The sequence below is a fragment of the Glandiceps talaboti genome, chromosome 21 (genome assembly GCF_964340395.1).
Source record: "Glandiceps talaboti chromosome 21, keGlaTala1.1, whole genome shotgun sequence".
NCBI classification, from domain to species: Eukaryota; Metazoa; Hemichordata; class Enteropneusta; family Spengelidae; genus Glandiceps; species Glandiceps talaboti.
The window spans coordinates 472,501-498,898 of NC_135569.1; the positions used below are offsets into that span (position 1 = coordinate 472,501).

The following is a 26,398-nucleotide window of genomic DNA, read 5'->3' on the forward strand; positions in this document are numbered from 1 at the left end:
TTTGGAAATAAACAAAGTTTATTTTAATAGATTTCAGAAATCGAAAGTAAAAAGAAATACTTCAGCTAAAACCGTATACCCATGTATGTAGTTAAATGTGACGGAAATGAACATCTGAATCGGAGACCACTGAAACGGATGTTGCCATGTCAACAAGGTTATACTGTATCATGATGAATTAGTTTTATTGCTCATAAATATTTGGTATGATGGATTTTCGCAACCGTTGGCTTCTGTTCTCAATTGTTAAAAAATACAAACTTTCTGATTTTCGATTATATCATAGTTTAATACTAGAGGTGTCTTCGCCAGACTATCATACAATCAGTCGGAAAGCCCCCCCCCCATGTCCAACCCCTCCCCTCCTCTTCCAGTTGATTTTTAATTCGAATGTAATTGTTCAAATATTGGCAACTTGGAGTGATATTCCATAAGTTTTGTTGGACTCGACAGTTGGATTCAGTTATATAGGTAAAAAGTGAAACTCACCTTAGTTAAATCTTGGATTATACCCAAATGCTGGACAGCTTGCTACCGGCAGCGCAGTATGTTCTGAGTAGTGCAGCTTGCTTGGCAAATGAGGCAATGAGTCAGTGCTACAATCACGCGCTACAGTCACGTACACTGGTTGGTTTCCTTACTTGGATGTTATTAAAGAGAGGAAGAGTTGAATTTCACACTGTAATGCGTAGACGTCCGTCACACACATTATTAGTACGTGGAACATCGGAAGTAGATTTTCAAAGTTATTTGCATGAAAACAAAACGTGATCACAAATTTGTCGCTGGTGGCGCTCTTCATTTCGCTCATGTAAGTTTGCTTTCCCTTCAAGCGCTTCCTCAGACTAACGTGTATTGTCATGAGTGGGATCTGTAGATGTTTACATCCACTGCGTAATGGTCAAATAGCCTGTGAGTTTGTTCTATGATTAGCAATGAACTAATTAATACAGAGTTAGTAATAAGGGAACGAGCAAAAAACAGTCAGAGGAAACAAAAATTATGATAGCAATATATAAAACATTGCAGTGTATTTGAATTAGATGTTTTGAGAAAATAAGAGGAGTAAGAAAATCGCGAGAAAAAAAATGTATTCATTCTGTTCTCAGTGATATAATTAGTATGAAATGTTCGTCTTAGGAATCTCGTCGATCATTCTATAAGTAGTTGAATATATCAATCAAATTCTAAAAACAAGTGATAAATGTCGTATGTGAGTTTGTCAAGTTGTGTTCTTTATTTCACTCGACACGGAGTTTTAGCAATAAAGAGTTTTATTTCACTTGTTTCCATACTGTGCAAGATTTATCGCTTAGTCTCCATTACCCTGCCTCTCACCGCCTTGCCGTTGAGTGCTCTACCACATCCCATCCCCAGCAGCAACAGGCTGGGTAACCGAGACTACCAGTCGCTCATGCCAGTCGTTAAGATTTGGCGTCGACGACGCCCTCTGTGGTGAGATAGAACGACACGAAAGTTTGCGACAGTCACCTACACATGAAATTAAACTTGTACTAATGATATATTTAAATAATAACACAATTACTTAAATGTTATTTATTCAATATGGCGTCTGACACCTTAAGGAATATAAATCATGTGATTTTATTTTTACATTTTGACAGGGCCGGGAGACAGGACAGTACCTAAAACTTACATATCGCATCAAGGTGATCCCTAGACTGTAAAGAAAAGTAAGATACGTCGTGCCGTTAACCGGCTTTGACCGATGTGTGAGGGCGCCCTTTCACAGCGTACCTTACAGACGAGATGATCCCTGCAAAGCATAACTGTATATCCACCATCAGTAGGGGCGAGACTCAATAATGCAATGTAAGGGGGCGAGACAAATAACTGTAGTTCATGATCAATTTAAGATTTAAAAAAACTATTTTAGTTAGGCCTCAGATCCAACTTCCACCACCCCATCCCTACCCTGCCAACTTAAAGTAATTGACCAAAATTGCTGACAGCAAAAATCAGTGTAACTCTCACTGTAGTACTATGAATAAAATGTGTATTTTAATACCATGCATTTACTATATCGAAAATTCTTCCATTTCTCAATTTGACAACAGGTTTAGAAATATTTGTATTAGTACAAAATAGATTCCATTAAAACAAAGCTGTTTTTGTCAGACGAGAGCTAACACTGATTGTTTTGTTAGCTTCAATTCAAAAGTTTCTTTGGTTATGAACAAACAGTAATATTGTACTTTAGCATGAGACATGAATAAATTTGAAACTTCAAAAGGCATCAGTTGGTATCACACGATAAAACACTATAATCGGAGACATGGATACAACGAATCGCTGACAGGTGACATAGGGAGACAAGGGAGTTAGATTCCGAGACCAAAGTTCAAGAAAGGCTGAAAACCGCAGACCGAATACTCATCGTTGTGTAATGGTGTTTATCTAATGATTGACAGCAGCGCCCTCAACGAATTTGTCAGCCTACTAGTCCTCTGAAGACAATGATACATTCAATGCATGCTTAGCTGCCATATGCCATTTACCCGTTATTTATGAAATCTTCGCACCCCAATTTTTTTCATGCCTCCCCACCCCACCATAAATTCTACTCATTCCCTTATATTTAGAATATGCCACATTTCACTTCTATCAACAGAAAACATCTGCTAGGGCAAAATCCCAAAACTACTGGGAGTGATATGGTGTAATAATTTTTTGATTTTTTAATTATATTAGGATATCATGTATCATTTTTTTATTATAAGGAACAAAAAAATTGTTAGAACAAAATGTGAAAATGGAACAACAGGACCCAGCTCAATATGATCCATTGATCAGTGTGTGGGGATGGGGTAGGGTGGAGGGGTGTTTGTGTATGTGTTTGTGTATGTGTATGTGTGTGAGGGGCCGGGGGCATCAAGGAAGAAAGAATGGTTCGATATGGTTTTATTGGTCAGAAATACGCCCAGCTTGTATACACAGAACTGCCAGGGCTGTATATGAACAAATGACACCCCGTTGTTTGATAAATTCAGAGTCATGTAATAATATATAGCATTCACTAGTCTTGTTTATGTATAATTACAAAACAGAGTGTTGATTTCATCCACTTATTCAAAATTCTATATTATACTTGCTTCATTAGGAGTATGGCACACATTTTTTTCTAGCAGTTTCATTGTATATCACATTTTATTTTAATCTTTCTTCAAATTTCGAGACTTTCAAAATTTGCTATAATTTTCCAAGACTTTCCATCCTGTTTTATATCGTATTTCTATTTTAAAGATGGAAAAGATATACTTTACAGTTTGTTATGGTCGGTTAAAGCATAGACCCTCCACCAATGGTAGAGGGTCTATGGTTAAAGTGTCACTAAACCAGAATATGTCTACTGACCTTTATTCATGAGGTCATGACCCACTCCTTTGTATTCAGTTGTCATAGAGATCGGGTCATTAACTAAATATCTTTTCATCAGTTGCCATAGAAAAGGATCAGACATGTGCATGTTGCGAAGAGACTGGACAGCAACTAACTGTACTAGGTTCTTTAGAACTGTATGAAATGATAACCACTTATTATGATATGACATCTTGTTAGAATACTTCCCACCAAAAAAAAACCTGAATGAATGAGTCACTGTGATAGATGCAATAGTAATGAAATAGACGAGTGGTTACATTTATTATTTTCATACAATAAGTAGTTCTGAAATAGTAAGAATCATCTGTTTCTTTTATCTTTTGAAAAGGAAAATGTTATGAAAGTAACAAAGGATTACAAATTCAAGCTCTAGGTAATTACTTAGTGAATGTTTTTATTTTGATACTCAATTTTAGCAGAAATACAACATTTCACATTTTATCTCAAATTCTTTTTGGCTGAAAACAGTATTTGACTACAGTGTACCTATAGCTACATTACTTTCGATTGACACCTCATATCTGAGTCTACAGTTTAACATTGTACTCAGAATTTATAAATTTATTTTGGCACTAAGTCAGCTAAAATAGTAGGTTTGCAGCCAAGATTGATAATTTAAGAACCGTTTTGTGCTTTGAAGGGGCACAAACTGAGTTTAAACGTTGTAGAACAAGATAAATCTATATTACTCTAGTCTAGGCAATCAAATGTTCCAAGAAAATTGTAAGGCAATGATAATGTCATAGAAGGCATACATCTACATTAACTTTATACTAAAATAATTCAATCAAGGTTTTATGAAAGCATTTTCGTTTGAGTAAAATGTTTATAAGACTCAGCTAGCTTGTGCCACTTTAATCCGATATCTCATTCATGATATCTGGATCTGGATTAGTAATTGGCACCGCCTCCTTATCTGGATCTGGATTAGTAATTGGCACCGCCTCCATAGGAGTATCACGCCAATGGGGGTCATTAGTTGAATGTTGTAGATATTTTTTACCGGATGGTGTTTATATATGACAAGTAGCCTACATCGATATAAGTGTGAGTATTGTACTGTTCATACTGTATTACACTTTTCAAGTGTGTTTGAGTAAATAAAGATTGGAATTGAAATTGAATTATGTTGTTTATAAATGACACCCTATCTAAACAACTCCCCCTGAATAATTTAAGTTCTGATCAGAGTTTTATATTCATTATAAATGATTGTATTCAACTACTAGCAAAATTTATTGAAAGTGCCTTCAGAAGAAGAGAATGATTATATACAAGTAATTTTTAATCTATATTGTATATATTTGATTTTTATGATGTCTCTACTTGACAACTGTACTGCTTATTTGATGTACTCTTAAATTTGACTCAGAATGATTTAGAAGCCCAAAAGGGCTGGGTGAAAAATGCTTCTTTTTATTCCTATTGTAAAATGTCACAAGTCACTGTAGTAAACTATGTCTACTTGCTTCCTCTACTTTTCAAGATTTTTGTTATTTCTTTTTATTGTAAATCCTTTGATGTCATATTTTTTAGTCAAAATAAGTCTAAGAATAAATGTTGGAATTTTTAAAAAAAAAGTATTTTGATGCATGGAGGATGGGAATTCCCCAATGAATATTCGTTTGTAAGCATGATACACGTACGCAAAACATGTTTTGAGATGAGCAGCAATATTCTAACTGAGTTAGCAATAGCTAAAAATAGGCAACTGTCGTCACTTCGCAAACCGTTCTGATTGGCTATTTGTTTAACTCTTCTGGGGTCAAATGAAATACTTCCGCTGAAATTGCCATACATAAACTTGATTTTTTTCGATGGTTTTAGATACTTTATATGTCCAAAATTAGGTAGACAAATTGAAAATCATGTGTGTATTCATGTGCTACATGATGTAAACGAAATATCGAGATGGGAGAGGTTAGCATTGATATAAATAGATTCAAAGATATCCTATGAATATTCATTGGGGTCACAATCGAATAACGTTCTTCAAGACCTCGTGGTTGCATGTTTGTTTGATGGGTCGACGTGAACAATCCGAAATCGTGATTTGTTGATAGACTTTCCGACTTCAGCAAGAAATACCGCCTTATTTGTGAGTTTATGACTTAATATTTTTTGTATTTAAGTGAATAGGTGTCATGGAAACGTGTTACTGTGGGTATGCAAGTGTCATTAACACCTTTTTGGTGAGTGTGGTATGTAAACGTACGTGTGTGTATACAAAAGTAGATCAACGGTTTCGCGCGCTCAATATCAGTGATATGTGTCACACCCGTCAACCTTGATAGCTCGATTTCTACGCCATTCAAAATTTCCAGCGTGTTTGTGGTTTTCCCTAATCGATCTAAGTGGTTTCAAAGTTGCCAAACACCAGCACCTTGTCGTGGATATGTATCGATCCGACCAGGTAAGAAATCAATAAATAGTTCAATTTCCACGTCACCTCTGGGTTACCATTCATTTGGCCTTTGGGGATACCCTTTCTGCGACCCCAGATTTGTTCACTAAGATTTTGAACTAAAATTCGAAGTACTGCATCAATTTTTATGCAGATCTATTTGCCTTCACAGTTGGTGTATTATGTGAGCTTTGATGTTTGCTGTCTGAGTGATGTTAAATTTCCACGGTTATTTGTTGTCATTTATTTCTTCGGAAGTTACAATCTTACCCGGAAGAGATATGTGTTGCAAAATGGAGGGAAAACACACACGATTTCTTTCGTCACCAACAACACAATGGCCGTCAGAAAGAAGCCATATGAATGCTCTATTTACAGGTAGCCATATATGTTTACCGAAATATCCAACTTCATAGACCGGAATGCTAAGTTCGCGACGTTAACGCATTTTATTTCTGTGTTTTTTGTAACTGAAAACTTGACACAACAACAAGTTACTAGTATGTTGTCTCGTGTCACATTCACAACGGTAGCAGGTATTAGTTATTACTGAAAATTACGGTGCTACCGAGTTTTGACATAAAGTGCTTCTTGCTAGAAATATGGTCGTAAAAATCGTCATAGCAGTGATGTTTTATTATGAATTTTAAAATGTTGTTGATGACAGTGTTGACGATATGTAGGCCGATTTGTAACACTACACGAGAAGTTACAAAGTTCACGAAACTTGAGAAAACCCTACAGTGGATGGTGATTGTATTGAGCTTCTGACAGGTCGGCGAACTGCAAGCAATTTTTAATTTCGACAATTGTTTTATCATGGTGTCATTTTGTATGTCAACCAAATGCATGTTCTTAAAAATGTGTCCTGATTTTTTCAAAAATGACATTTGACCCATGAACATAAATGTAAACATTGTTAAACAGCCATCTTATTTTTTTTATAAATACTAACTAACTACCACTCCTATAATATCCAACTAAGGACACTGTATTCTTTGCCCTTACCATGTTGACTAATTACAAACTAAATAATAGCCTAAGGAAGGACAAATAAAAAAAAAAAAAAATGTCAGTTAGGAATGTGGAATAGTATTGTAGCGATATTCCTTCAACTTTGAAGTCTACAGGTAGACTATAGTTAGGTTAGTGGAATAGTGTAGTAGTGATTCAGATAGTCTTTCAAGTCTGCAGGTAGACTATAGTTAGGTTAGTGGAATAGTGTAGTAGTGAGTCCTTCAAGTCTACAGGTAGGCTCCAGTTAGGATAGTGGAATAGTGTAGTAGTGAATCCTTCGAGTCTACAGGTAGGTTACAGTTAGGATAGTGGAATAGTGTAGTAGTGATAGTCCTTCAAGTCTACAGGTAGACTACAGTTAGGATAGTGGAATAGTGTAGTAGTGAGTCCTTCAAGTCTACAGGTAGGCTCCAGTTAGGATAGTGGAATAGTGTAGTAGTGATAGTCCTTCAAGTCTACAGGTAGACTACAGTTGGGATAATATGTAAAATCAGTTTTTATTTATTATAATTACAGAGGCGAATCTGAAGGGCTTAGTTAAATGATTTTAACCTTGAGCTTTGTATATTACTGCTTTGGGTGTGTACATTGGTTTGTAAGGCTGTTAGTTTATAGTACTTGTATGTATTCATTGACATAGGTTTACACACACACAATAAAAGGAGTACAGAGTAAATGAAAGTGACATGCAAACAAACAAACAAAATGGAACCTTGACCTCTGACCTTGTGAGAGAAAATCCCAAATTACAGAGATTGTTCATAGTTTAGGCGAACACCTCAGGGCTCAACAATGTAATGTTTGATGAGTTTGTAGACCCCTGGAGGGAAGGTGGGTTTTATACAATAGATTTGAAAGTGTGAATGGATTATCTGCCTCACAGCCATCACTCCTATTCATCACTATCAACTTCTTTCTGAGATGGTGACTAGACTTCTTTCGTCCAATATCGATGTCTTGACATTTTGCACTTGAAATTTGGTGTTTTTCTAAGATTTGGTACATCCTATAAAAGAGGGAGAAATTGGTTAAAACTTAAATATTTGTGTCAACGTTTGGTGTTTTTGCAATGATTTCAATAACCAATGTAATAGGTGAGGCAAGTTGGTTAAAACTTAGAAGATTTTGGGGGTTTGTGTAACCAGGTAATAGAGGGAGAAATAGGTTGAAATATCTTTGTCAAAGTTTTATGTTTTTGCAAAGATTTTGGTACCCATGGTAACAGGAGATAAGTTGTTTAAAACTTGATAGCAAAGATTTAGGTACCAATAGCAACCAAAGAGATAACCAATAAAACTTCATAAATTCAAGTTGAAGTTTGAAGTTATTTGCAAAAATGTTGATGCACAAGAGGCATATTATGTCAAACTTTATAACTTTAGATTTATGTATCCATGACAACAGCAAATTAGGTTAAATTTGATAGATTTGAGTTGAAGTTTGATGTTTTTGCTGTATTTTGTGTACCTAAGTAACAGAGGTAATAAATTTGTCAAAACTTGATAGCAAAGATGTAGATATCTTGGCAACAGAAGGGTAGATTGGTTAAACTTTGCAGATTTTAGTTGTAGAGTTGTGGGGTTCTGTAAAGTATACTGAGATAACAGAGGAAGCAAGTTGTTTAAAATTTCACAGATTTATTTGATGTTTACAAACTTATGATAAAAATGTCACCAGTCCTGTAAAGTAGAGAATTAATTTGAAGTTTTGTGATTCTGTAAAGATTTAGTTACCCAGGTAACAAAGGAGTTACTCATCTAACGCTTCCACACATTTTTATATATGCTGATTTTGTGTGGATAATAAAAAGGTTAACATATGGGAACTCAGGTATAGTTTACTGAAATGACATCTGCAACAAAAAATGAAGTCTTATATTTGTATTTATCAGGACATAGTTATTGGATTATGAGGACATAGTTATTGAAACTCTTACTATTATGTGTTATAGCTCAGAGACTTGTCTTTGTGTTACTATCTCAAGAAGCTCCCTAGCCCAGAGAGTTGTGTTGAGATCGCAACGCCAAGGCAAGTCTTCTTGTGAGTTTCTTGAGATGGTAACACCACGGCAACAAGTCTCTGGGTTATATTGACACACACACACACACACACACACACACACACACACACACACACACACACACACACTCCACTTGTCATCTCCCTATAAGGATTAACCAACCATAGGAAACAATTAAACAAACAAACAAACATCTAATGACACAGGTAAGTAAGCAATGCTTTCCTTTCCAAGACAATGGACAACAAAAGTCTCCACAAGTACTGTTCAAAATTATATAACTTACAATGGACAACTAAAGTCTCTACTAGTACTGTTCAAAATTATGTAACTTGATTACAAAAAGTATTGGTTTTTACTGCTTTGTCCATCAATAGTGGTGTACTTCAAAGTAAATACAGGAGAGAGGTGATAAACCTGATTCTGACAAAAGGACTATATTTAGACTTTGTATTCAAAATCAGGATTTTCTCTTTTCATCTAGAATGGTTTTAGGCACTGACTATATAGAAGATTCACACAATTTCTCATGGTATGTTTTCATAATCCTGTTAGCATATAGATGACATTTTTCATGGATGATGAGCGAAAATTCAAAAAATCAAATTGGCAAATTACAAGTAGGATAGCTAAAATATTGCAGTGTCGTAGTATTAGTCCCTCGTGTGTGTGATTGTGTGTGTAAATATGCAATACTAGAATTTAGCAGTAGTCCAATTGAATATTGACCACCAGACATTGTTTCTAGACTACCAGATTAGCAGTAGTCCAGGACACATAGACTACTAAACATTGTATCTAGACTACCAAATTATCAGTAGTCCAGGACACATAGACTACTAAACATTGTATCTAGACTACCAAATTATCAGTAGTCCAGGACACATAGACTACTAAACATTGTATCTAGACTACCAAATTATCAGTAGTCCAGGATACATAGACTACAAAACATTGTATCTAGACTACCAAATTAGTAGTAGTCCAGGACACATAGACTACTAAGCATTGTATCTTGACTACCAAATTAGTAGTAGTCCAGGACACATAGACTACTAAGCATTGTATCTAGACTACCAGATTTACAAGATAGTAGTGTAATAGAACAATGAAAATCAATAAAAGAATTGTAACTGAAAGTTCTTTTTGCTAAATCTGACTATTGGGCATAAAACTTAAAAGTTAAATTTGAGCTGTGACATGGTTTTGTGGATGTGTATGTTGATTTTTGTATGATGGTTAGATTAGGTAGGTAAGATTTGCTAAATGTGTCTAATTTTGAACCATTGATAAAAACACGAAGTTTCATCAAAATATTGGCATAGCTGGAGGAAAAACAAGAGAGAAAAAACTGCATTCCTGCAACAAATATGTCCATAGTTATGATGTTATGGTGATGGTTATCAGATCATGCATAAATTTCCCATTAGATGCTGTTAAACAATTGGGATGTATTGATTGATTTAGCTTACAGGAGTACAGGGTAATAAATTCTAAAAACTGCCCCAAATTTTTCTGTTGCTGCATGATTCTAGCATTTTAAATGGTTAGATAATTCAAAGGGAAGTAATGACACTGATTTCATTTCAAAATTCACAATGTTGAGATTTTTTCTGAGGAAAAAAATTGTTTTGTCAAGTAGAGATATAGGGATGTGAAATTTAAAGAAAGAAAATAAGTATTTGAATATGAAAAAGATGTGTTGAAAATATGGAGTAACTTTGTCCTTGTCAGGTATGTGTTCAAAATATGGAGTAACCCTGCCCTTGTCAGGTATGTGTTCAAAATATGGAGTTACCCTGCCCTTGTCAGGTATGTGAACTTTGATTTACTTATAAGGGATTGGCAACCATTCACTAAACCCTCCAAAATTGTTTGGAAATGGTTGGATTTCTAGGTGCCTGGGATTTGTTGCCATGGAAACCATGTGGAACATTAAACCAATGATTATCCACCCCCACTTTGTATTATGGTGTTGATGTCATTATATTTACATGTCATTTACATATCAAAGGTAAATTTTGCAGTTGTGATTCATTTGTCATTATAAGTTCATGATTTGTCTGGAAGGACTTTGACATCAATATTGTATATATCATCACAGTTAGGAATCATTCTTGTTCATGAAGATTTAGATTAAATTTGTTTTTCTGTTTCAAATGGATTTTGAATTCTACGAAATTTAGATATATGTACATTAATAAAACTTGGATAGATTTTATTTTACATGTGTGTATGGCCCTAATGACAGGTAGTACTGGTAAAACATTTACAAAAACAGGGAAGTCTGGAAAAACCAACAGCTGATTTCAATCTTGGCTCTGTTATCACTTGAAAACTTACACACCAATCAAAACAAGAAAAAATAGGTAGCAAAGCTAAACAAGACAAGAAAATGAAAACGACAGTTTCGGAAGAAAAAGTATTGAATTGATAAAATGACTTGGGAACTGACATAGGTTTTGCCTGCATGTATTGCATCTCTTCAGAACAAGGTAATATTGTGCACTATGTGATAATGGGGAGATGACCTAGGTTAAAGATTTTGTTGTAAATTGAAATGCTTTTTACACATTCAGAAAAAACATTGACTTTAATGGGTACTACTTCTGAAGTAAATGGTTGCTTTGAAAGAGTGTGCAAAGAATGCATTGTACAATGCAATGTGAGTCAATCACAGTAAAAGTGGTGTAAAGGTTTGCAAAACTTGCTTTCTAGAAATGAGGTGGGGAAAAAATGTCTGTTTCGGCCTTGTCAATTTGTGTGTTAATTTATGAAATGTGGTGATATGTTAACTGAAGTAAAACTGTTTAAATTATAGTTGGACCTCAAAAGGGTTATTACCCAGGCCCACCTTTAACAATATCTATGACTGCAGATAGCTGTCTCTTACTGGCGCAAAATACATATAAGATAGAAGTGGTATTTTAAAGGGTGGGTTGTCAAGGCTAAAAATTCCTTTACTGGTTTGTCGACTCTTCAAAAGTGAATACTTTGTTAGTTAGCCTTTGCCCTTTGTGAAATGGTGGAAAGCCATATAAACCGTCCGCAATGAACAGTACGGGTCACTGGATGATTGGAAACAACAAATTGTATAGAACGTTGTTTTTTTTCAATTGTGCGACATACTCATTGGGGGAGCATGTCCCAATAGTGAACAATGGAAAAGGTATGGTATCATAAAACAGTTGTCACAGAGCTATAAAAGTGTTTGAATGTGTTAAGTACAGTAGTTTGGTTTGTATGCATATAACAGGTTACTAAACAGCTTTCATGGGCTACAACTCTATGAAAAGGATTGAGAGATGACTTGATGGGAGGATTGTCTGCCGTATAAGGAATGTTAACCAGATAGGAACAATTAGTTCTTGTTGTTGTAGGTGTATTAGAGTATCAGGTTTCACTGATATTTGGGATGTTGTAACCATGGCGGATCTCCAGCTAGGGTGCAATTAGTTCCGCTTGTTACTTGCAAGGGAATCACTGGCAATATTTGTTACTATTTTGTATAGCAGGTCTTTTGAAAAATAAGATATTTTTGCTGAAGTTTAGAGACCCTGAGAAAGAGGGGAGAAAATTAGAATTTAGAAAAGTGTATAATTTTTGTAAATACAGTTTCCCTAAGTATGGTTGGCAACCCTGTAAAATACCAAAACTTGTATAGATTTTACCACCTTACCAGTAAAAAGAAAGTATCGCAATATTTGCTTGCCAGCTAAATATGACAATTTACTCTAGAACTTAGTGGAACTCTGGTTCATATTGAATTGAACAATGTGACAAATTTTATTTCTGATCCAGTGATGGAATGGTTTATCAGGGTAAAAAGAGAAGAAGAAAAACATTCATCAAAAAGATACAATTATAAATACGACCTTTGACCCCAAGCCTTGAAATATTCAAGGATATTTGGTCCTGTAACCTGTTTATTAGGGATCAGCAACTTTAATGACTAAACCCTCAAAAAGTGTTTGGGAATAGTTCTGTTATTCAATGGATGGGATTTGTTGCTGTGGAAACGATGAGATACGTTTAGCCTTGGTGAGTTTATTTTGATTGAGGAGTTATTGTCATGAAAACTTAAAACCCAGTGTGCTCTTGAAATCATAGTACTGCCAATGAATTGTTAAGGAATTTCTATTTGAAGTATCAGTTTTACAACATGTAATTTTAGGACTGTAGTGTATTATCTTTAACTTGGTTTTACATTCTTTTTGAATTTTGACTTGTCACTTTAGTTGGCAATATTTGTTTGTGATATACAGTTACTCTGTGAGTACCAACTTAGTCCTGCTTGCAGACTTAGTAAGTTGAGACTCAGTTCTGACTATGTCCCTTTCCTAGTCCTGCTTGCAGACTTGGTAAGTTGAGACTCAGTTCTGACTATGTCCCTTTCCTAGTCCTGCTTACAGACTTAGTAAGTTGAGACTCAGTTCTGACTATGTCCCTTTCCTAGTCCTGCTTGCAGACTTAGTAAGTTGAGACTCAGTTCTGACTATGTCCCTTTCCTAGTCCTGCTTGCAGACTTGGTAAGTTGAGACTCAGTTCTGACTATGTCCCTTTCCTAGTCCTGCTTGCAGACTTGGTAAGTTGAGACTCAGTTCTGACTATGTCCCTTTCCTAGTCCTGCTTACAGACTTAGTAAGTTGAGACTCAGTTCTGACTATGTCCCTTTCCTAGTCCTGCTTACAGACTTAGTAAGTTGAGACTCAGTTCTGACTATGTCCCTTTCCTAGTCCTGCTTGCAGACTTAGTAAGTCGAGACTCAGTTCTGAATATGTCCCTTTCCTAGTCCTGCTTGCAGACTTGGTAAGTCGAGACTCAGTTCTGACTGTCCTTTTCCTAGTTCCTGACTTTCAACTTGCAGGGAAAACAATTACAAATGTGATTTTATCTTTGTTTTCAAGCCTTTTCAGATCTAGATGTAAAGTAAGTTTCAACATAAAAACTGGCCGCCATACCTGTCACAGTAATTGGTCATCATATCATATCTGTAGTACATCTACTTTTATTTCAAGGCAAATTTAGCACTGTTAGTTTTACTACAAAAAGTGGCCACCAGATCTCTGATACATTCTTGTATTTGAATTTGACCCCAATGTCTTTCTAGGTAGCATTCAAGTTCAAGGTTATGAACATTTATTAGGCCAAATAAACAAAGTTGTTTGGTTCCGGTTACCCGACCAAACCCACCTAGTTTTTCACGCTGACCCTAAACTTTTTTTTTCTTTTACATATTTGAGGAAAAAAATATGAAAACCACGAAAATTGAAAAAGACAATATAAAACTGTTCTTCCAATCTGTAATGGCTGTACATCTGATGAGAAGAAGCCAATCACACAGACCATATGATAACAGAAAAACATAACTACCTGAACTAGATACTCACATATGAAAAAAAAAGAGGTAAAAAATAAAAAAAGTGAAAGAGAGAGAGAGAGAGAGAGAGAGACAGACAGACAGACAGACAGACAGACAGACAGACAGACAGACAGACAGACAGACAGACAGACAGACAGACATTGTGCCAGTCAACCCAGTTGTATAAATGGGGACTAGATAGGATAGAGGTTGTGAATGTGAATACTTCACTCGTATGTGCTTAGAGACTACAATAATTGATTGTCTGCTTAGAAAGTTGAGAAGCATAAAGGGGTGTTGTGCTTTTATAGTTCTGTGCCAGAAGTAATATTGTATACAAGCACTTTAGACGACAGGGGAAAGTACATGATAAAAAATAGCAATTCATTTATGATGTACTGTAAGTTTTCTTTGTTGAAATATTGTAGGTGAAACCCAGTACTCTATAACCATAAACTCTTCAACTAGAAGATGGAGTCTACTATTCCGTAAAGGCCTTGGGAACTTCTGATGATGCAGTTTTTGTCTCCTTTTGGTAACCTTTGACCTGGCATCTTAGAGTACTAGCAAATAAGATTGTCCTTGTAAAACGATTTGTGTTTAGTGTACATGTAGAGATGTACAGTGTACAGAAGACTTTGGAATGTAGCTGTATAGGTATTCACTCATTGTAATCCACATACAAACTTTTTACATGTACATGTCAAAAATGATTACAGAATTCCAGAGTGGTCTTTACTTTTAGGAACCATGGTGACCATAGTGACAGAAAGGGGGAAAGGAAAAACTGCAGTTTCCAATACAATCCAGCACAATTTTGTTTCAGAACTCTAATAAACTTACTGAGGAATCCCGGTAGATTTTACCTGCCAACTACCCCAAAAAACACTTGCATATATGTGTATCCATACTTTGTACTGGAATTTTATCAGGGAACACTGGTTAACAGATGAGAAATGTGGTAAAAACTTGTAGGTATGTGTACATAACGTGTACCATAATTTTGATGGACTTCCCAAAAAATATATGGGGAACTGAGTAGATTGTATCATTATTAGAAACGGGGAGATGTATAGAACTTTTAATTTCATTAACGAATCCTTAATATAGTTTTTGGTTGTACTTCATCTGACATCAATAATTTAGATAAACTACAGATATTAAACCTATCATTACCATAGGTGAATGCTGTACTGAATTCTAAAGACACAAGTTACAAGAAATGTACAGTTGATGTATTCTGCCTTAGTTACACTTGTATTGCTCTCAATATCATTTTGGGTGATAAAATAGTTCCTCGGTAACATACTTATCTTTGAAATCTTGTAAAGAAGCTCAACTGCAACGAACATGTGTTTGGCCATTTTGAGAATTTCCTGCAGTGGTTTATGGGAAAACCAGCTGATGACATCTCAGTTACCATGGTTATGATATTTGTCATTTTATAAGGATAATTTTGAATATGATAGGTGTGTGCTTATAAAATAAAATATTAAACGGGGGGTTGTGATTTTAGTGGAATATGTCTGAAATCTCTCCAAAGTGCCTGATTAAATAATCAATTATTGGTCAATACAGACAGTGTTTCTATTTGACAGCCAATTATATCAAGTGTTTCATTCCAGTTGTGGCATGTCTTGTAGCTTATATATGACAAACAAAAATTGGTATCTGAGGCTTCAGCTAAAGATACTATAGTTTTGATATCAGAGTTTTGTGTCTCTTCATATTGGAAATCTTGTCTAGAATAACTCATTGTTGTAACTTGTAAGGTTATAGAGATAGATTTGATATAAGAGTTTTGTCTCTCTTGATATCAAAAATCTGTCTAGAATAACTCATTGTTGTAAGGTCATAGAGATACTGATGATAATAGGCTTTCCATGTTGCTGCCAGCATGGTTTGGTCATGCATTGATCATGTCTGTAATCCCACCCTTACGGAAAGTTCCTAAAGCATTCCTAAAAGATCTTATAGTATTTTGGCCCTTTTCTTAAAGGAATACCTTAGAATTGGAATCTTGTAGGATAGTCTTAAAGGAATCTTTTAGGACACTCCTATAGGAACGATCCGTCCTATAGCAATCCTATAGGAATATTATAGGTCTTATAGGAATCCTATAAGAATACTATAGACCTTTTCCGTAAGAGCAAACAGCATGTTAATTCTTATTCTCAAATTATTGGTTGATTTGGAGTTAGTAGTACTGCATAGAATACTGTAAACCTAGATATTTTCACCACAAGACTTTACAATCTACAGCTAGTTCTGAAAGACTAATATTTATTAATTACCAGACTTGTATATTGTGTTCATGTACAAGAAGGTATTTAGTCACTTTATTTGTGCATTTGTCTTTTCCAGTAAATAGTGAAAGTGAGGCTTTAGTGACAGTTTCCATGCGTACAATTACTGCATGATGAAACTCTTCCTATCCTAGCCTGTACTTGTATGGTATAATTATAACACTAATTGTAAACCTAGACACTTTGGTAGGTTGCTTTCCTTGTAAAAACATCATGCAGTCCCTTCAATAGGTAAGGTTGTTAATATCCTTCAATTATGATCCAGAATTTGATGCTGGCAGTCAATGAAATATTGTAAGAACTAAGGTTTTTCACTACAACCGACCAACCAACCAACCAACTAATAAATGTCTGTCAGGGACCTGACTACAAGTTAGGAATGAAAGACTTCTACTCTTTGGAGACCTGACTACCAGAAGGTACAAGTTAGGAGTGACAGACATCTACCCTTCAGAGACCTGACTACCAGCAAGAACAAGTTAGGAGTGACAGACATCTACTCTTCAGAGACCTCACTACAACTTAGTACAAGTTAGGAGTGACAGACATCTACCCTTCAGAGACCTGACTACCAGCAAGAACAAGTTAGGAGTGACAGACATCTACTCTTCAGAGACCTCACTACAACTTAGTACAAGTTAGGAGTGACAGACATCTACCCTTCAGAGACCTGACTACCAGCAAGAACAAGTTAGGAGTGACAGACATCTACTCTTCAGAGACCTCACTACAACTTAGTACAAGTTAGGAGTGACAGACATCTACCCTTCAGAGACCTGACTACCAGCAAGAACAAGTTAGGAGTGACAGACATCTACTCTTCAGAGACCTCACTACAACTTAGTACAAGTTAGGAGTGACAGACATCTACCCTTCAGAGACCTGACTACCAGAAGGTACAAGTTAGGAGTGACAGACATCTACCCTTCAGAGACCTGACTACCAGCAAGAACAAGTTAGGAGTGACAGACATCTACTCTTCAGAGACCTCACTACAACTTAGTACAAGTTAGGAGTGACAGACATCTACCCTTCAGAGACCTGACTACCAGAAGGTACAAGTTAGGAGTGACAGACATCTACCCTTCAGAGACCTCACTACAACTTAGTACAAATTAGGAGTGACAGACATCTACTCTTCAGAGACCTCACTACCAGCAAGTACAGGCTAGGACTGTCAAAATAATTTATCACAATAAATTCTCCTACCAAAATAATCCTAGGTAAAAAAATGGAAATCCATTCTCACACTTTATTGTTATCAAGCTTTCAAAGTTCGTGTTATTTTGAGAGTATTGCGCCCTCTACCAGCACAGCATGCTTTCTCACCTTCTGGCGTCATTTGTCTGAGGTTAAATGTACCAGAAGTATGTGTTCTTGCATGCAAGAATGACATACTGTGAATGTGTACATGCTGTATGGCAATGCAGGGCTTGAATTAATCGCCTAATGCTTGGTAGTCAGATCTTTTCTTGTCCATTCAGACCACGTTTCCTGTCACTGTTGCATTAATTGTGTCATTATCTTGTTACTTGCATATAATTGATGTATCATGACATAACCTTTCACCATTTTCCCCATCTCCATGGTAACATCTATCACAAGCTAATTTCATCTTATCATAATCTTGGCAGTGTAAAAAGTTTCATAACAGTAGTTAAACTTACAGCACATGAAGCCATCTCCAATCATCATCCAAAGTTTCTCGCATGGACCCTAGTACAAATTAGTGTTATAATCATGTGGTGGGCATGCGTGCTTGCATGCTGCACTCCATCTATGGAATACAGGGCGATAAAAAATACGACAAAAACGAACAGCTAATGCCTTCACAAAGCACTTATGACATATCTATTCTTCAGAGCATTCTAACTGTACATTACTTTTGTAGTCATATAAGTCAAACATTAACATATCAATTTAGGAAGAGATATCAATTTTAATCTATCATCATCATAAAAGGAATCAGACATTAACATAATGTATTCAAATGAATTGGTCATTTACCTAACCCGCAACATAGTAAAAGATATCGGTCATTCACCTAACCTGCATCGTAGTAAAAGATATCGGTCATTCACCTAACCCGCATCGTAGTAAAAGACAGCGGTCATTTATGTGTCACCTTGATATTAAAATAAACCATACCTGTCGTAAAATAATAATAATAATAAATTGATCATGAAAATAACTTATTTAAAACTTTTAGTGGAAGAAATCGCTCATTAACACATCTATAGTCGTAGTTAAATAAATCGGTCATTAGCATGATTTCGTTATGAAATCGGTCATTAGCATAATTTCGTTATGAAATCGGTCATTAGCATGATTTCGTTATGAAATCGGTCATTAGCATAATTTCGTTATGAAATCGGTCATTAGCATGATTTCGTTATGAAATCGGTCATTAGCATAATTTCGTTATGAAATCAATGATTAGCATAATTTCGTTGTTATGAAATCGGTCAGTAACCTTACTGTTGTGTCTGTCTCTGCCCATAGATGAGAATTTGATAAAATATGAAAGATTGTACTACGAGGTGAATGACCGTTCAACCAAACAGACAATAAGATATTGAAATGCGAAAATTGCTATTTGAATAAAAGATCATGTGGCTGTCAGAATTATTTATTTAAAAAATATAAAATTTAAGATTTTTAATAAACTTTTATCCATCACACAAATTAAATTTTACATTTTTTAGATTGTGTAGATTGATTAATATATTGTTACTAGACTATCAGTGATATCAGTTGTGTTTGTGTTGTGTTTGTCAGTCTGAATACATAAGTCTATAGTTTTTGAAAAGATGCCCAAGGTTGCATTTCAAAATTATCCCGAAAACAAATATATAAGAATGATGAAGATGATGTGGTCACCTCATGGTATAGGGATGCTTATCATAATCTTTAAGTCTTCAATGAGATGTGAACAAGTTGAGACAAGAGGAAAAGACGTTCTTTAGAAGTAAAACTGAAGAATTCTTTGAAAATGTGGTGGAGTTTTTGTCTGTCAAGTACATATAAAAGTGTGTTAAAACAGGATGAGTCATGATATTTTGCTACGATTTGAGTATTTTCACACATTTTAGATAAAAGTTAAAATAGATTCTTACATGTAGGTATTAAAATAGCTATGAATAAAAATAGATTGAACAAAGTTGATGAGTACACGATGGCAGTGTTTGAAATAAAAATTGTTATTGTGATAAAGTTGTGGAGAAAGACTACAATTGTCATTTTAAAAAACAAAGTTTTTAAAGGTAAGAATATTTCTGATTTTATATGTTTTATTATGAATATATTTCAGTTCAGATTCATGATGGTTGTTTCACCATTCCGGTAAAAAAAAAACTTTGAAAGAGTGTAGTCTGGTTGTTTGTGATCAGCTGTGTTTGTCATGAATGGATCTAAGCTGTCACCAACCAATAAAGTGTTTTACCAGACAAAGCCAAGAGGGGAACATTAGTTCAGACCAACTCACCAATGAAAGGTGAATTGGCACCTTGCCAATAGTAGCCACGTGTGCATAACGATATGCAAGCTCTCAACCATACTCTAAGAAAGTGCAGATGCCGTAGTAATCCATGTTGCTAGCAAAGTCAGTCCATCAAGATTGAATATAGTCAAGAGTCTTGGAGGTGAAAATTGACTTCCGTTTACTGGAAGATTGGCTTTTGAAGGAAGGAACCACTGAATGAACATGGATTGTGGTCTAAAAGCATATGCACCATGTCCTTGGCAGTATTTGCAGACTCAACAGGTGAGAGAGGAAAAGTGTAGCCTCTGAAAGGAACAATAGCCTAGTAAACAACCATTCTTCCGGCTTCTATTGTTTACTGTTTCTTTGGTAGAACCCCTTATTGTTAGTTTTTGTTTCTTAACCACAAAGGTCAACATGATATTGAACCCTTGGAAAATATTTCCCCAAGGAAAATATAATTTCATAGTTCTGTGGTGAAGATGCACAGATTGAGAAAAAAATGTGAGAATTTGGAATTGTTTGGTCTATGTGAGTGAACCAGCCATTTGAAGGAGAATCAGCATCTAGTATTTTCATTGTGATGAGTAGTCTGCCTTCAGGGTATTTTGTAGGGATAGTTTATGTCCTGCGTAAGTTGCATTTGTTTGGTTCCTTAAAACCTTAGATTCAGTTCATTGAGTTGATACAGTTGGCACAAGTAGTGCACTCACATTTGTTGAAGTTTTAGAACTTGTCTAGGACGTCTAATATTTATTCTTTGTAGGGAAAGAAAAAACCCTGCAAATTCAAGGATAAGTTGGTCAGATTTATACCTACTCTCCACAGGCATGTGTGGTAACTTTTAAAATGTGTGAAGTTTACTAGAATAGCAAAGTTGGTTTAGATGTATATCAGCAAATTTAAAGTCGATTAGATAGATACCTACTCTCCACAGGCATCTAATAACATCTAAAGTTTTAGTCATTTACTCTGAATACCACTAAATTCAAGGATAAGTCTGTTAGATTGTATGTTAATTACCCACAGGCATGTGTCTGTTAGATTTGTACCTTAAGTACCCACAGGCATGTGTCTGTTAGATTGTACCTGAAGTACCCACAGGCATGTGTCTGTTAGATTGTACGTTACGTACCCACAGGCATGTGTCTGTTAGATTGTCACAGGCATCTGTGATATATTTTACAAATGTAATATGTCACATTTTATCTTGTTTTTTTTGGTAACATTTACTACCTAACCACAAAGAGTAGAGTTTCAATCTGACTACCCAGTATATTTTACAGTTCACATGGTTTTTTGTTACAAATTACACAAACATTCAAACTATTTGATTTGACTATATGGTGGAGATGATCATAGCACATACAGTTCCTAAAGTAGATATTTCCCCAGCCATCAGAATGTGCAATCATCCTTCAGGTAATACAGTGATACTATAGTTTTAGCACACTATTAGCAGTATAAAAAACCCAGCATGAATCGTTGACTTAGTTTCATACCTCAGCAGTTTAGTTGATGTACTGCTTCTGAAATTCTTTACATCTGTTGAAGCAAGTAATGTTGAATTTATAGTTGCAAGTTGACGGACCGAAGCCGTTGACCTGATTTGAGGTACGTATGTGTATCTGTATAATATCTAGCTAATGATAATTAATGTCAGTTTAAGTTTCACCCTATCAATATCAGATTGGATGTTTTTTTAATCAATCTATCTTCTAAGATGATTGTAAGGTGTCTAGAGTCTACCTGCATTGTTGCCATGACAACAATACATATTTGTCACCTAATTCAAGGACAAGCAATACTCTACAATGAGTACAAGTTTGTAATACAGCTTTAGGTAGCTGTCAATCTCATCTCATCTCATCTCAAACTAAAATACATATCATGGTATTTCTACATTTCAACTGCTTGTATTTTGTGCATAAGTCCTACTACCCCTTCTTTTTGTATACATTTCCAAAATACCACTATTTTGTGCATACTAGTAAGCTCTTTCTTTCTGTATACATTTCCTACATATCACTATTTTGTGCATAAGCTCTACTACCCCTTCCCCATTTTCTTTCTGTATACATTTCCCATTTTTCTAATAAATGTAAACGTTGTTGAAGAAGGTCTGAAATTGTAAGAATCTACCGGAGTTACCCTGACAATTATATTTATTGATTGTTTATATCACATGCCATGTCAGGTAAACTTCTCTGAACTCCTCGGTATCTACTGAAAATGAAAGCTGAATAATGACCCCCACCCCCATCCCCCACCCCCATCCCCCACCCCCACGAAGTAGTGGTAAATTACCAACTAGATATACAAATGCAAAATCCATTAGCTATTATGATAATTTTTGTGTGTGAAAAATTCACAAAACCCTTAGTACAGAAAAAATGTCAATCCGTGGGAATTTTTTCTCTTTAAATTGCTAAGGATACCTTTGATGTATACTATTAATTAATAGTCAGAGGTAAAGTCCTATCACAATTTTGAATGGGTAAGAATTCCAATGGACAATTGGAATCACTTGTAGTATCACTAATTAGTTTGCTTCATTCATTTGCATTAATTAAGTTTTAACTTGGAGTCTGTTGTTATCCCAGATCTGTCAATGTCTTCCACAATAACAGTAGTTGCCAAAAAGATTTGCTGTATTAGCAAAAACAATAGCTTTGTTTTGAAAGGGTTGTCTTTGTATAAATGTCTTTCTTTGCCCCAGTTATTGTGTACAGTTTCACCCATAGGGAATTTAGATGCATAGTTAGTATACAGGGATTGTGAATTACCTGTACTCTCATGGGGCGATCCACAACTTACTGAACAAAGAATTTTGTCTTAGACACCAAACGACAGGTCCAATTTGCATATTGTGTCTTAAGTCAAAATGAATGGGTTCTTTATTATTTATGACAAGACCCAAGGGTGATATTCAATTAACCCTAGATTGTGATAAATATTAGATCAGGTACTCTGTAGTTGGCATTGACATGGGTAGCTACGTATGGCTAGTGTTACCGTGGTGATGGCCAGTGCAATTCAGGAATGATACTCCAGAGAGACATGGCTAACCATCACTTTATTTGGTTTCAATGGTGGCTTTGTGAGACTGACACAGGATATATACTTGCCTACATCTTGTTGATTGTTTAGGAACTGTTTTCTGAATTTGTAGTACAAGCTGAGATGTTAAATAGTGGATAAGGTTACAATCACTCTCCAGACAATATTTCAGTGGATTAATAACAGGAATTATTCTGGAATGCTTGGTTTTTTCTGAGAGCAATTGGTAGCAGAAATACAAAGCCCCTTGGTAAATGAACATTTCATCTCAAAAGATTGCACTTTAGGCAAGGCTTGTATTAAAGTGGCTAGTACAAACCATAAACTATATTCTCATTCCTTTCAGACTCTTTGTAGACGAAGTCACTTTCCAAGTGTACGCTTCACCCTAGAACAATACTAAACTGATTCAAAGTAAAAAAAAAAAAACGGTTCAAAACTGGTTTACTGAGTGAAATCCACAGCGTAGTATTTTCTCATGGACACAGAAACTGGTTTCAACTGATCGAATTGAATCAATTTTTTGAATTGGTTTGAAATCAATTCAGATGGGAACAACTGATTCATTGTAAATCTGTTTTAGCTAAACTGCTGTACTAATTCAAATCCATTGGCTGGTATTTACTCATGGAGACAAACTAGTTTCAAACTAAGATCTATCAATTGATTCAGTTTGAGATTCAAATTTAGTCAGATGGGGACTAGACTGTCAAATACATCATGTTGTTTAGAACTATCACTATTGCTGGCAGATAGTGTGATAAGAATGTTGTACTTGACAGACAAGGTGGGAACACAACATGTGTAAAAGCTAATAAGGTACATTTGTATGTATAGTCTAGTCCATACTGGAAACTTGGAAATTTTCGCTTAAGACTTATTTTTGCTAATTTCGCTGGAAAACAAAAACGCAAAAATATGTAGTTGTGAAAATATATTTTCATATATGAACACAGTGTACCAGTCTGGTAATTAGTGAAAGTTAGTCTTTGAGAACTAGCTGAAGACTGCAAAATCGCAAAATTTTCTAGGAGTGAAAAAATCTAGGTTTACAGTTTATTTTATGAGAGACATAAATTTGATAATGAAGGGTGTAACTGGTAGAATAGGACTTCATTCATACCATCTGAGTCATTTGGGGCCGACACAACTGAAAGAGGTAAACATGTGACCAAGTTTGAAATCTTCTAATGATTTTGAAAATAGGTTGATCTTTTGTAAACACAGGAACACTGTAAAATTTATGTGTGACTAAGTTTGTAGTTCCCTAAGCATTTTAATCCTATTTTATCAAGAGAGTCAATGGAACAAACCGTTGAAACTCTTTTGAGCCCAGTAACAATATGAAAAGCAGTTGTGTTGACATAGTTTTCATTACGTTTTACCTCAATTTCAGAAAATTTTCAAAAAAAAAATATAAAAAAATAAAAAAAATTGCAATATTTTTAAAAAATAAAACAAATTCAAAAGGTAAAGATAAAAAAAAATTAAATAAAATTCCGATCTACCTACCTACCCTGTTTTCTGAGGCCATGTAATAAAAAACACAATTTCTTTTGAGCCTTATGATTTTGCTTTTTTTACAGATACAAGTTTGTTTATCTTTTCCTGATTTTTTTTGAAAATAAAATGGAATTTAATAAAATGGTTGGAAGATACAAAATGCAATGAATAGTCAATTGTCATACATGTAGTTCTGACTTAACAAGGCAGATGTGTTCAGTTGAAATCTGATCAGGACTTATGTTTTAAACACTGCCCTCTTGAGGCCAATAGTTGTAAAGGTCAAAGGGAAGATTTTTGGTCTCGCAGGTAAATGTGTGATTTTGTTAAATCATTTTAGAGTAGAATTGTATATAATGTGTGATGTTTTGACAACCCAGAATACATGCTTTCTTCAAACTAAAATGACTGAAAGAAACAAGGAGATACAAAATTCAGTAGTTTTTAGAATGGTTGTACGTTGGGATTTCGTAGGCAGTGTAAGTTATACAGTTTGAAACCACATGTCGAACCTAACAAATGTCAGAGAGTTGTATTGACTCAGTGAAATGGATTTGTGTGGTCAGTTCATGAACTCGTAACTATTTGATTTAAATGTGTGTTGTTCATGAAGTGGCCATTGTTCAATAACCAGTACAATAATGGGGTCATGTTGACATGTGTTTGCTGAAACTAAAACTGAATTGGAATGGTTTATAGCCAAGTGGATAGTGTAGTGACCTCGCATCAACATTGTGTGTGAGGTCAAAAAACCTACCTGGTTATTAACAGTTGTTGCAGTGTCTTTGCCAAGGACAACAAAGCCAGCCATCAAGTTGCTGTGATCTGGTCAAATTTATCCAAAATTGGATGTTTTACATTATTATTAAGTGAGCAGCATAATGAAAGACCTCAGAATGTCTACTTTTAACAGCTTTAGAAACTTGTGGTAGTGAGATAGTTCAGAAGTTGATAAATAGTGCATTTGATAGTGAAACCAAGTGCTACTATCTCTTCCACTGTAGTATAGTATGTTGGTAGAATTGTTACTCTTCACTAAATTATCAATGACATTTTCAACTTATATTAGACTGGCTTCATAGATATAATACGTGGTCTTGAGCTGATAATACCTTTGTGCCTAAATTATTTGACAAACATTCTAGTGTTTCTGTTTTTGTCACATCACAACTTTATTTTACACTGCAATCATATAAATAATAGTGAATTGATCTTAAAATTGTTATTTTATCATGAAAATTTTGGACAAAAATTCTTGTTTTTCTGTAAATTTTTTTCACATCTCAATTTTATTTTACTCTGGAATCATAGAATATAATATGTATCTATGAATCAATGATAAAATTGTATTATTTTCCCACCAAAATAATTTTTGGCAAAAGTTCTTTTTTTTTTCTTTTTTTTTTTGTAACTTTTTGTCAAATATTGACTTTATTTTGGACTGGGTTTTTATAGAAATGATACTTGACCTGGTATCAATTGATGATTAAACCGTTAGTTTTGCACCAAAATTATTTGACAAACATTCTTGTTTATTCATAAAATTTTTCCACATATCAACACAATTTTGTACTGAATTTAGAGTGATATATGTTAATGTGGAATTTTGAAAAAAAAATTTGTGATTGCAAAAGTTACATTGAGTTACTGTATCAAAATTGTCTTGATTGTTTTGAAATATTGAAAGTAGTTGAGTGTAGTGCCATTAGTATGTCCTATACTCTAGATGCTACACATGGTATATAATCATTTCTTCACCCTGTCTAGCTCAGTGAGAAATCATGAACCAAAAATTGTTCATTCAATTGAGTAAACCTCCAACAATAAAAATGATGTAAACAAT

At 34.9% G+C, this 26,398-nt stretch overlaps 2 protein-coding genes across 4 annotated transcripts in view; one reads left to right on the forward strand and one right to left on the reverse strand.

The window, feature by feature from the left end:
• Positions 1-666, reverse strand: part of LOC144451374 (uncharacterized) — a 17,080-nt gene extending 16,414 nt beyond the window's left edge. The window contains exon 1 of the mRNA XM_078142196.1: positions 490-666. The gene's annotated coding sequence lies outside the window, so the exon portion shown is untranslated. The remainder of the gene's footprint in view (positions 1-489) is intronic.
• Positions 667-5,393: 4,727 nt separating this feature from the next.
• Positions 5,394-26,398, forward strand: part of LOC144451172 (tumor protein 63-like) — a 61,838-nt gene continuing 40,833 nt past the window's right edge. For all 3 annotated transcript variants that reach the window (XM_078141965.1, XM_078141966.1, XM_078141967.1), the window contains exon 1: positions 5,394-5,500. The gene's annotated coding sequence lies outside the window, so the exon portion shown is untranslated. The remainder of the gene's footprint in view (positions 5,501-26,398) is intronic.